Genomic DNA, 12,427 nt, shown 5'->3' on the forward strand with positions numbered 1-12,427 from the left:
TAAAAATCCTATGGAGCAACGACACAAAAGAACCAGTTAAGGAATTCAAGTTAACAACATATGTTAATATGGGAAAACATCGGCGCCGTTTTTAGCAACAAGATGCTTGCTAGAAATATCAGAAAGATGTAAAACACCAATCTTAAAGGAAATCATAAAAAACGATTTCTGAATGGATGACCTAATGACAGGAGCTGAAAGTAAAGAAGAATGTGTCGACATTTATAAAAACATATCACAGGAGCTAGAAAAATGACAAATCAGTTACGACAACGTTATCTGGAATCCACAGGATGATCACTTCAGCTTTAATATTTACAGTCTAACAGACAACGAATTAACAAAACGAAAGATTCTATCAACATTAGCAAGAATATTCGACCCAATGGGGTGGCTATCACCAATTACAATTGTAGCCAAATTGTTCATTCAAAAACTTTGGATGTCAGAAATGAGTTGGGATGAGACACTGAGTACGACGCCTTCCGAAGAATGGGTAGAGTTTAACAAAAAACTAAAATCCATTGAAAGCCTAAAGACTCCACGATGAACAGGAGCATGCTACGGTACACCAGTAGAAATTCATGGATTCGCAGATGCTTCTGAAATGGCGTATGCTGCAGTTATTTATGGAAGACACCGACTTGTATAGCTATAATTACCAATAAAACGAAGGTGAACCCAATTAAAAATCGAAAGACGTTGACAAAACTGGAATTGTGCGCAGCACATCTGTTAGCGAAATTACTAAGTGTCGTAACAGCTACAATACAAGTAAATGCAGAGATACACGCTTGGATCGACTCTACAATTACTTTTGGATGGATCAGGAACAACAGAAATAAGGACAAATTCGTGCGAATGAGAGTAGAGCAAATCAAAGAATTGGCGCCAACAGCAACATGGAGACACGTAGGAACCAAAGAAAATCCAGCGGACTTAGGAACAAGGGGAATAACACCAGACAAATTAACAATGTCTAAGATATGGTGGAATGGCCCAGACTGGTTGACAAAGGATCCAAAAGAGTGGCCAACAGAAAAAGAAAACGTTGTGAAAATTAATCTTCAAACGCAAGACGAAAAAAACTTTCTAAACTTGTTAGAAACCAAATACAGTAGTTTTGAAAAATTTATTAGAGTCATTGCGTACGTCAGACGATTTTTAAGCCTTTGCTAGAAAAGGGCAACCAAGGAAGACTATTAGCAAACGAACTAAGAGAAGCTAAACAAGTGATTGTAATACATCACTAATATAGAGAATATACAACTGAAGTAACAAAACTCAAAGAAAAATTACAAATAGACACAAAAAGTAAAATTGCGTCTCTACATCCACTCCTCGACGATCATGGAGTTTGAGGGTAGGCGGACGATTACAATTCGCAGAGCTTAAATACAATCAAAAGCATCCACAAATAATAAATAAATCACATCTGGCAGACCTTATAATTGAGAAGGCACACTTGGAAACTCTTCACGGAGGGTATAGAATAACCTAAGCACAAATGTAGCGGGAATTTTGGATCAACGGATTAAAAAATGGAGTAAAGCGGATAATTCATTGTTGTACAAAATGTATGAGGTGTCGTCAATCAAACACAGAACAATTAATGAGTCAGATTCCAGAGCCTAGAGTCACCATATCACAACCATTTAGTCACACAGGAATCGACTATGCAGGACCAATAAATATGAGAGTCTCTAAAGGAAGGGGACAAAAGTCTCACAAAGGATACATAGCGCTTTTTGTATGTATTAGCACAAAGGTGTGAGTGAGTGACCTAACGACAGAGGCATTTATAGCAGCACTTTAAAGATTTACATCAAGAATAGGAAAATGTCAACACCTTTATTCAGACAATGGGATGAACTTCGAACTCCGAATTTATTCAAGCTATTCAACAGAACAGCATAGCTCCAATATTGGAAAATGAAAGGATAGGATGACATTTTATTCCGCCAGCATGTCCTCACTTTGGAGGAATTTGGGAAGCTGGAGTAAAATCGGTGAAATATCACTTTAAAAAAATAATTGGAGACAACACGTTAACATACGAGGAAATGAGCACTCTACTGGCAAAAGGAGTCATCAAACCTGGAAATTGGGGAAATTGTGTTAGTAAAAAGTGAAAATGCAAGTCCTACAAAATGGCCACCTGGACGAATCAAAGAAGCCCAACCTGGAATAAATGGAAAAGTCAGAGTAGTCTCAATTAAAACTCAAAATGGAGTGATAAAAAGACCAATCCACAAGATTTGCCCATTAGAAACCAATAAAGAAGAAAATAAAGTAAAGTAATGAACAACGTCGTCAGCCTTAATACAACAAAACTGGATCAAGTGCAAGTAACGCCCATCGACAAGGATGCAATGATATAAAAGCAAAGTCTGGATCCAGATTGTGAATTCCAACAAATTACAACGGAAGATATGTGGACACAACTCCAAAACACATGGCTATTTAAAATTTTCACTGAGCCAGTTCTGGAATGGACCTGTGGAACTCAGCACAACAAAGTGAAACACATCGAAGGACAAGGCATTTTGCGACTAGAAGAAGGATGTACAGCCCGCCAAAAAAAGCATCTACTAACCGCATCTCAAGAAATTACAACAGAGGATCAGGTAGAATATCTGGCAGCACCTTTAATTAAATTAGCAAATAACATCCCACTAACTCAAATAAGACCACTAGCAAATAAGTTGATAAACAACACAGAAGAAATTGATAAAATTAAGATATTAATAGAAGAACAAAACACGATAAATTTAAGCTAAGAAACATAGAATTTCACAATGTAACTAGACACAAATCTTTTACACTGATAATCATTGGAATAATAGTCAAAGATATAATATATGTAATAAGAAAATGTAAAACAGATAAACAAAAAATTAATATAGATTTCGGGTTACCAACAACAACTATTAATAAAGGCCCACCGCAAAATGTTCATAAATGAACATACGGTTTGAGCAGCCCTCGCGATGCGCGACAGATTTGGGACACAAACAACTTTAAAGGGTCACTACAGTGTAAAATTACCACATGGGTCGTAATCCTGTGTGAGCCTGTATGCTCAAAATAGATAAGAAATACACGCTAGTACGTAAGATCTTGTAATACAAGAAAGCGAAGAAAGGAATCAAATATATTACAACGCTAATCTATACACTAAGTAAAAAGGAGCCAAGTACACGGTAACCCTATGGTTAACTCACTCTTATTAATAGATTAGATAAAATATAACAAAAAGTAGAAAAGGGTCAAACATACTCTAACATCATGTCAACTATATCCTAATAATACATAAGTTCACATAGATTCGATGAGTAGAAGTAAGCCAAGAATATTGTCAACACTATATTGAGCTCTGTCTAATTAGTACATAAGATATCCTATAAAACCTCATACAAACCCAATAAACGACACAGTTCTTAAACAAACGCGTGAGTGTTTTTACTAAGGGGTTGGCAAGCGATCTTACATACTAGTTCTGACGTTGCGACTAACATCGAGACAAAGTTCAGTACAGATTTGCATGCACAGTTTGTCTGTTTGTTTGTATCAAAGCTCTTTTAAAGGCTTAGATTTAATGATGGGGATTTATTCCTTTTCGAAAATCTAGAAATGCTTGTTCTACGACTGTTTAAAAAACGGCTAGTTTAGCGCGAAACGCTATATCCCGCTAAAATTGAACAACAGTTTCCATACAAGCTACAGATATGTCCTATATATCGTTGGAAAGGTGTGTGTTGAGGGCTTTTAGTCGTACCTTTAAATTGGCGTTTGTAAAAGAACTGACATCGTTTATTGATTAGTATGGGGTTTTATAGGTTATCTTATTTCCTAAATAGACAGAGTTCAATATAGTGTTTACAATATTCTTGGCTTACTTCTACTTATGGTATTTATGTGATCTTGTGTACAATTAAAATGTAGTCGACAATAGTGTTAAAGTATATCTGGCTCTTTTCTGCTTATTGTTCTATGTTCTAATGTGTTATGTGGAGGGAGATTACTTCTTTTTAATTATTTTATACATGACGTTGTTTGTATAGATTAGAGTTATAGTATATTTGACTCACTCTTCTCATTATTTGTGTTATATGATCTTACGTACAAGCGTGTATATTTCTTTATCTATTTTAAGTATACAGGTTTCCACAGTTGTTTATTATTGTTGTGCGCCAGGACTGCGGCCCATGTGGTAATTCTACGCTCTAGTGACCCTTTTAAGTGGCTTGTGTCCCACATGTGTCAACGCTCTTCGAAGGCTGATCAGATCGTATGTTCATTTATGAACATTTTACGGGGGGCCATAATTACGTAGCTGTTGTTAAGAGATATGTTAGTTTTTTGTTTATCTGTTTACATTTTCTAATTTGACGTCATCATTTGTTGCGATCTAATAAGGTGCGGTTAGTAGCTGTTTCTCTTGGCGGGCAATACATCCTTCTTCTAGCTGCAAAATACCTTGTCCTGCTATATGTTCCACTTGACTGTATTGAATTCCGCAGGTCGACTCCAGAACTGGTTCACAGACGATTTTATAAAGCCATGTGTATCGAGTTTGTAGTTGTTCCCACATGTCTTCGGGCGTGACTTGGTAGAACTCACAAACTAGATCCATATTTTGCTATAGCGTTGATATTTCGCACGAGATATCCGTTGCATTTTTCCGGGTCAAATTGCCTTCGCATCGCAAGTGCTTGTTATATTTCCATTTTTATGACGCTAATTTGGTGTCTGATATTAAGGAGTCGATGTTTCGGTTGAAGGTATATACTAGAATTACCAGAGTAAATAACGGAAACTCTTGATCTTCTATTAGGTTATTTATTTCTTTTATTTTTTTATACTTTTTTTTTATTTTTGGGTGATATTCTTCAATTCGTATGAGTGGCCATGTAGTAGGCCTTGTTATCAGGTATCTGTTTTTCCATTTTGGATATTAATTTCCAACTGTTTACTCTCGATGTAGTTCATTGGATTCAATTAATCTTTTAAATTGATGTTTAACTGGTTTTAGATCAGTTTCCCAATTTCTTCCGTTTCGTTGTTAATTTCGTTTCATAGTGCGATGCGCACGATCATCCATTTAGTTTTGAAAGTGTAATTAAACAAATATATAAACTTTAAGCAAATCAAATAGAATTTGAATTGAGCAAGTGTTAACTTCAATGAGTCACTACGATACCCGTGCCCAACGTCAGCGCGAGCAAGACGAGCGGCGACTCTCTTTGGCCAAAAATAACGCTTACTTTAGCTTTGTCTCAGAAGCAAAACCACCAAGGCAACACACAACAGCCGAAAAATCAAAGCAGAACCTCTTAGCGCGAAGAGTGTGCCTCTCCATTACCGACTCCCTCACCGCGGAATCCACTATCACCACCAAACTTGCCCGTACAAGTCGCTGCTGCTAACGCTACGGCAACAACAACGTTAACTGTGTCAACAGTCGTCGTACCATCTTTTGCTGACCAAGCGCAAGCTCTTTCAACTACTGCTTCGATTGCAAGCGCAGCGTCAAAAGCAACGGGTCCGGCTAGGCAGACTGGAATGGATCGCTACATTCAAATAAAGCGAAAACTTAGCCCACAAAAAACACGGGAAAATAAATCAAAAATTAACCGCGGTAACTCAAACCAAACTGCTGGGGACCCAGTAAACACCATCAATAGATTTGCACCGCTGGCTGATACTGTCAACGATCAGCCTACCGAAGCTGAAATGGACCAAAAAACCAAAGCCCCACCAATATTCATTCGAGAAAAGATATCCAACGCATTGGTGAACAAGATCGTTGACCTAGTTGGAAACAACAATTTTCATGTCGTTCCTTTAATTAAAGGAACATTCACGAAGTCAAGCTTCAATCAAAGACGAGGAGCATTTCCGTAAAATCTCCAAGTATCTAAATGAAGCTAAGAAAAACTTCTACACTTATCAACTAAAAAGCAGCAAGGGCCTGCAGGTTGTACTTAAAGGTATTGAACCGGATGTAACCCCTTCCGAGGTCGCAAGTGCGTTAAAAGAGAAGGGCTTTCTCGCTAAGAGAGTTACAAATATTTTAAACAAAAGCAAAATACCGCAACCTCTCTTCAAAGTTGAGCTGGAGCCAGATAGTAAAGCTCCAAAGAAAAATGAAGTGCACCCGATCTACAAACTACAGCTCCTGCTGCATCGCCGGATCACTGTTGAGGAACCACACAAACGGAATGGTCCAGTTCAATGCTCAAACTGCCAGGAATATGGACATACCAGGACGTACTGCACGCTGCGTTCGGTATGTGTAGCTTGTGGAGACTCCCATGGCCCCGATTCCTGCCAAGTCAACAAGAATGACCCTAGTACAAAAAAGTGCGGAAACTGCGGTGGAAATCACACAGCTAATTACAGAGACTGTCCAGTGTACAAGGAACTAAAAAGCCGCATCCGACGTGTACCAACAGCACGCCATCCGCACCTGCCAGGTGCAACTATAGCTTCCCAAACTACACCCGACGTCTTCTTCGCCAAAGCAGCCAGGTCCTCATTTGGTCCCGCAAACACTGTCAACGGCATATCTTTCGCCAATGTTTTAAAATCTGGCCTTCAAAAATCAGCTCCCTCAGCAGTGCCCCCAAGGGTAATACAAGAAGATTCCAGTATGGATAACGCGCAGCAGCCCATGCAGCAGTCACAAAGCCCTATTGAAACGATGATTTTCACCCTACAAAAAAGTATGATGGAGTTCATGTCGTTTATGAGATCAACTATGCAAAATCTTATGCAAAATCAAAACACCTTGATACAGATGCTTGCATCTCAACAATCCAAATAATCAATGGCGCCTCTACGAATATCTCTGTGGAACGCAAATGGTGTTTCACGGCATAAACTTGAACTTACCCAATTCCTATACGACAATCACATTGATGTAATGCTGCTGTCTGAGACGCACCTTACTAACAAATATAACTTTTAAATACGTGGATACATATTCTACGGCACAGATCATCCGGATGGAAAAGCACACGGCGGAACCGGTATTCTAATAAGAAACCGCATCAAACACGAATTTCACAAAAGGTTTGCGGCAAACTATCTACAAGCCACATCTATAATTGTACAATCGGACATCAGCAATCTTACTATCGCCGCTGTATATTGTCCTCCCCGCTTTTCAATCTCTGAAGATCAATTCATGCAATTCTACAATTCACTGGGACAGCGATTTATAGCAGCAGGAGACTATAATGCGAAACACCCGCACTGGGGCTCTCGCCTTGTGACCGCAAAAGGAAGGCAGCTATACAACGCAATCATAAAGCCAAGCAACAAACTCAACTATGTTTCCCCGGGTAGTCCTACATACTGGCCAGCAGACCCCAACAAACAACCAGACTTAATAGATTTTGCTGTGACAAAAAACATCCCACGCAATCTGATAAGCGCCGTAGCACTTTCGGATCTTTCATCCGACCACTCCCCCGTGTTATTAAATCTACTCCAATCCCCGGAATATGAGGAATATTCTAATAGACTCACAACACACAGAACCAACTGGCTCAAGTACAAGAAATACGTTAGCTCTCACCTCGATCTTGCTCCGCAGTTCAACATCGAAGCGGACATCGACTGCTCTGCGGACTTATTAGAATCAGTACTTGTTGCAGCAGCTAAGATCTCTACTCCACAACGCGCGCATGTGCAGACGAATAAACGTAAAACTAATCTTCAAATAGAACAACTTGTTCTGGAAAAGCGACGATTTCGACGTGAGTGGCAGTCTCACCGGTCGCCATCTACAAAACAACGCTTTAAAGATGCTTCACGCAGACTCAGCAAAGCTCTTAAGCATGAAGAAGCAGATGCCCAACGCCGCTACATAGAGCAATTATCACCAACCAGTACCAAGCATCCTTTGTGGAGGGCTCACCCTACGCTAAGTGCGCCGATCGAAACAGTAACGCCTATAAGAAACTCCTCAGGCTGCTGGGCCCGTAGCGACAAAGACAGAGCTAACACATTTGCTGCTCACCTACGTCATGTATTCCAACCAAATCCGCAACAAATTCGTTTTACTATCATCCTGTGTATCTGATAGTCCTGGCGAACCTGAACCACCTGAATTTCGTCCAAATGAAATTGTAAAAGTCATAAAAGAACAGATGAAACCAAAGAAAGCTCCAGGCTGCGATCTAATAACTCAAAAAATGATCATTGAACTTCCAAACTGTGCTATTTCCCTCATCTGTAAACTTTTCAACGCGATTACAACCATCGGCTACTTCCCAAAAAAATGGAAGAAATCGGTCATTATAATGATTCCCAAACCAGGAAAAGACCATACAATACCATCATCGTACAGACCAATTAGCCTACTACCGTGCTTGTCTAAGCTTTTTGAAAAATGCCTCTTGACGCGCATAATTCCTCATCTCAGAACACACAACACAATCCCAACACATCAATTTGGCTTCCGAGAAAAGCATGGAACTATCGAGCAAGTTAACCGAATAACATCAGAAATACGTACAGCATACGAACATCGGGAATACTGCAGCGCAATATTCCTCGACGTCTCCCAGGCCTTCGATCGAGTGTGGCTTGAAGGTCTCATGCATAAAATCAAATCGACGCTCCCAGTGTACACTCATAGGCTTCTCGAGTCGTACCTCTACAATAGAGTCTTCGCAGTGAGATGCAACACCACTACATCCGATGATCATATTATAGAAGCTGGAGTTCCCCAGGGAAGTGTATTGGGACCAACACTATACGTAATTTACACAGCGGACATCCCCATAAACGAGCGGCTAACAACATCTACGTTTGCCGACGACACCGCAATTCTTAGTCGTTCCAGATGCCCCATTGAAGCATCAGCACGTCTAGCTGAACATTTGGCGGTAGTAGAGAAATGGCTAGCCGACTGGCGTATTAAAATAAATGAACAAAAGTGTAAACATATCACGTTTACTCTCAACATGCAAACATGTCCTCCGTTAGCACTGTCTAATACACAACTCCCACAAGCCAAAGAAGTAACGTACCTTGGCGTTCATCTTGATAGGCGGCTCACCTGGCGTCGGCACCTTGAAGCAAAAAAAACGCAGATTAAACTGAAAGCCAACAACCTCTATTGGCTTTTGAATCCCCGATCTCCTCTCAGCTTAGACTACAAGGTTCTACTCTACAATTCCACCATAAAACCAGTGTGGACCTACGGCTCGCAGCTTTGGGAAACGCGTGCAGTAGCAATATTGATGTCATTCAACGAGCACAATCAAAATCCTGAGGACTATCACTGGGGCACCATGGTATGTTCGAAACGAGAACATTCATAGAGATTTGAACGTTATATACGTCAAAGATGAGATAGCAAGACAAAAGGCGAGCTACAACATTAAACTATCCTCACACCCAAATCCTCTTGCTCAACGGTTAACTCGGGTTTGCAGTCGAACCCGCCTTAAACGAAACGACCTTCCAGCCCAGCAATAAACCCTTGGGGCACCGTAGATCATATTAAGTCAACATGACTGTTAGTTAAGCTTTAAATATAAGATTTGATAAACTTATTGTAAGTCTCCCTTGGAGAAGATTCAATAAATAAAGGCAAAGTAAAAAAAAAAAAAAAAAAAAAAAAAATTTCGTTTCGTTTTGTTAATTTCTCGTCTACAAGTATCTTTGTGTCTTATGTGTGATTGTTGACGTTATATTCTTTCATAAATGTGGTGTTTTGGTATCTTAGATTTTTGTCTTGAAGCAATCTTTCCTTTATGCTTCTGAAGCGTTGATGAATCGCTCGAATCCTGGATTCTCCCAACTCTGACTGCTCAGCTACCGGCTCTTTAACTATGAGTCTAGCATTCTTATCAATTTGTGTTGGGACTTTAAAGAGTTCCATAAAGCTCTTATCTTTAGTTGTCGTTTTTGTATCTGGAACTTCTTCTTTTTAATAATAATCCTACATTGACCGCTGCTTGTGTTTGTTTTGTTTTTGGTATCTTTACTGCTCCAGATAAGATCAATCCCAGATTTGTGCATTGTGTCCTCCGTGTCCTCTTGTTCTAAGCCTTTCATTAGAATTGCTGCTAAAAGATTTCCTCCTATCAGGATATCAGTACGACTCAGCTTATTGAATATAGGATCCGCCAGAATTTCCTTTGACCAAACTTCTTTATTGTATTCAAAAAATTTGTGGAAGTTGAGGGCTTACGATCTTTGTTAATACTTTTGCGTCGGCTTCGAATTTGTCGTCAGTTGGAAGTCTTGGACCAAGTTTTAATTTTATAACCGCTTTAGATACTCCAACAGTAATCTTTTTTTGTTTTGGTAATTTAAGCGATTGTCCTGCTTCCTCAGAGATGACTATAATTTGTGATCCTTGGTCAACCAGAGCGCGACAGATGCTCCGTTCTCTTGTTTATTTATTTTTATTTATTTATTTATTTATAGAAAGTAGACAAAAATTTATAAAAAATCTTAGCCTACTTGGAGAAGAGTCATGACAACTTAGGTCTTCGACTACTAATAACATTCTTAATTTTACAAGTTAATTATAAAATATAGTTAACACTTAAAATTCTAGGTATGAATTAACAATGATGAATAAGATGAAAAGAAAAAAAAAAAAAAAAAATAAGTAAATATAATAGTTTTGTAAAGATACATGTTTACATGAGGGTGAATAATTTTCATATTTTAATTTTGTTTATATAATTTTAGAACATATTAGAATAGCAACAAATATATGTGTATACATGTGAGTATATGTAACCTAAGTAACCATTAGGTTAACTTTATATAGAATGAAAGATGTTACTATGTTTGAGAAATTTGATTAAGAGATTTATATTTTCGGCAGTAGGATTGGTTAAAGCGGACAAAGGTGAGTTGTTAGGAAAGAAACGGGATCTGATTTGTAGAGTGAAGGAGCAGGAGTTCAAGAGGTGGTTCAGATTAAAGAATATAGAATCACATAGAGGGCAATTGCCGGGTGGGTCATTGGTAAAATAGTGAGAATGGGTAATTTTAGTGTGGCCTAGACGAATGCGAATTAGTTTCGTTTCCTCTAGCCGTGAAATAGATAAATGATTATTGTTGAGAAAATTACAGATGCTTAATTTTTGGGAGTTGGTGCTTTGATACCAATTCGAAGTTTCAGCAAAGGAATTGCCATTGGATAAAATGAAACTATTTTGAATGTATTTTTTAATGTCATTGCTGTTGTTGTTGGTAGTATAAACAAGAGGAAACTGAAAAGATTTTTTAGCTGTTTGATCTGCCAACACATTGCCTGTTATGTTTATGTGACTGGGAATCCATAGCAAACTGAATTTAGGGTAGAGTCGTATTAGAAGGTTACGAATTAAGTCAGGGTAAAAGGAGGAGTTGGATATGTTTTTTATTGATTTGAGAGAGGAAAGAGAGTCTGAGCAGATAATATATCTGCCACTCTTGTTTTGTAATAGGCGAATAGCTAAGTAAATGGCAATAATTTCAGAGGAAAACACTGTTGTGAACGGAGGAAGAACACCGTAAGAGAGGATGGTGTGACTTGAGGTTATTCCATAACCAGTAGAGCCATTAATTTGAGACCCATCTGTGTATATGAAAGTAGTGTTTTGATTTTGTTCCGACTGTATTCTAGCAAACTCTTTCCTGAAAATTTCAGGAGGATTTGAATTTTTATTTATATAGCTTAGAGATAAATTAATAGATTTTGGGTGTAGATTCCAAGGCGGGGATTTATGTTTAAGTTTAGAAATGGGCTTAAGATGAATCCCTAATGAATTGTGAGTAGAGATGATTCTATCTATAGTCGAAAATTTTTTGCCACTCTTAGGCGGGCGGTAATTTTTCATTATAATGTATAACGGGGAATCAGAACTGTTGATTATGGTAGTAAACAAATTAGCTGTAAGTTTATCTTTTCTGTTGTTAAGTGGCGGAATATTAGCTTCAAAAAACAAATTTTGATAGGAGTGGAGCGGAAAGCCCCTAATGCGAATCTAATTGCTGAATGTATAATTGTATTTATTTTTTTAATAGAGGTTTTAGGAGCATTGCCATAAAGGGAAGTGCAAAGTCGATTTTAGATAAAGAAGGGCTTTAACTACAGAGATAAGTGTAAGGGTGCTGCAATTATATTTAAGACTCGAAAGGCATTTGATAATATTGAGGCGTTGATGAAGGGATCTATAAGATAATCAATGTGTGAGTTCCAGTTATGTTTGGCGTTAAAGAAAACGCCTAACATTTTCAGCGAACGGACATTTTGAAGATGGAAGTTACCAAAAGAGATGGTGCAATGACAGTTATGTTTATTGCAAATGTGCATGTGTTTGCATTTGTCAAGCGAAATACTGGCTCCTGAGTAGGAACACCAGTTAGAAATATTAAGAGCTAAAGAATCAAGGTTAATGGTTAT

The sequence above is a fragment of the Drosophila innubila genome (genome assembly GCF_004354385.1).
Source record: "Drosophila innubila isolate TH190305 chromosome 3R unlocalized genomic scaffold, UK_Dinn_1.0 2_E_3R, whole genome shotgun sequence".
Classification (NCBI taxonomy): domain Eukaryota; kingdom Metazoa; phylum Arthropoda; class Insecta; order Diptera; family Drosophilidae; genus Drosophila; species Drosophila innubila.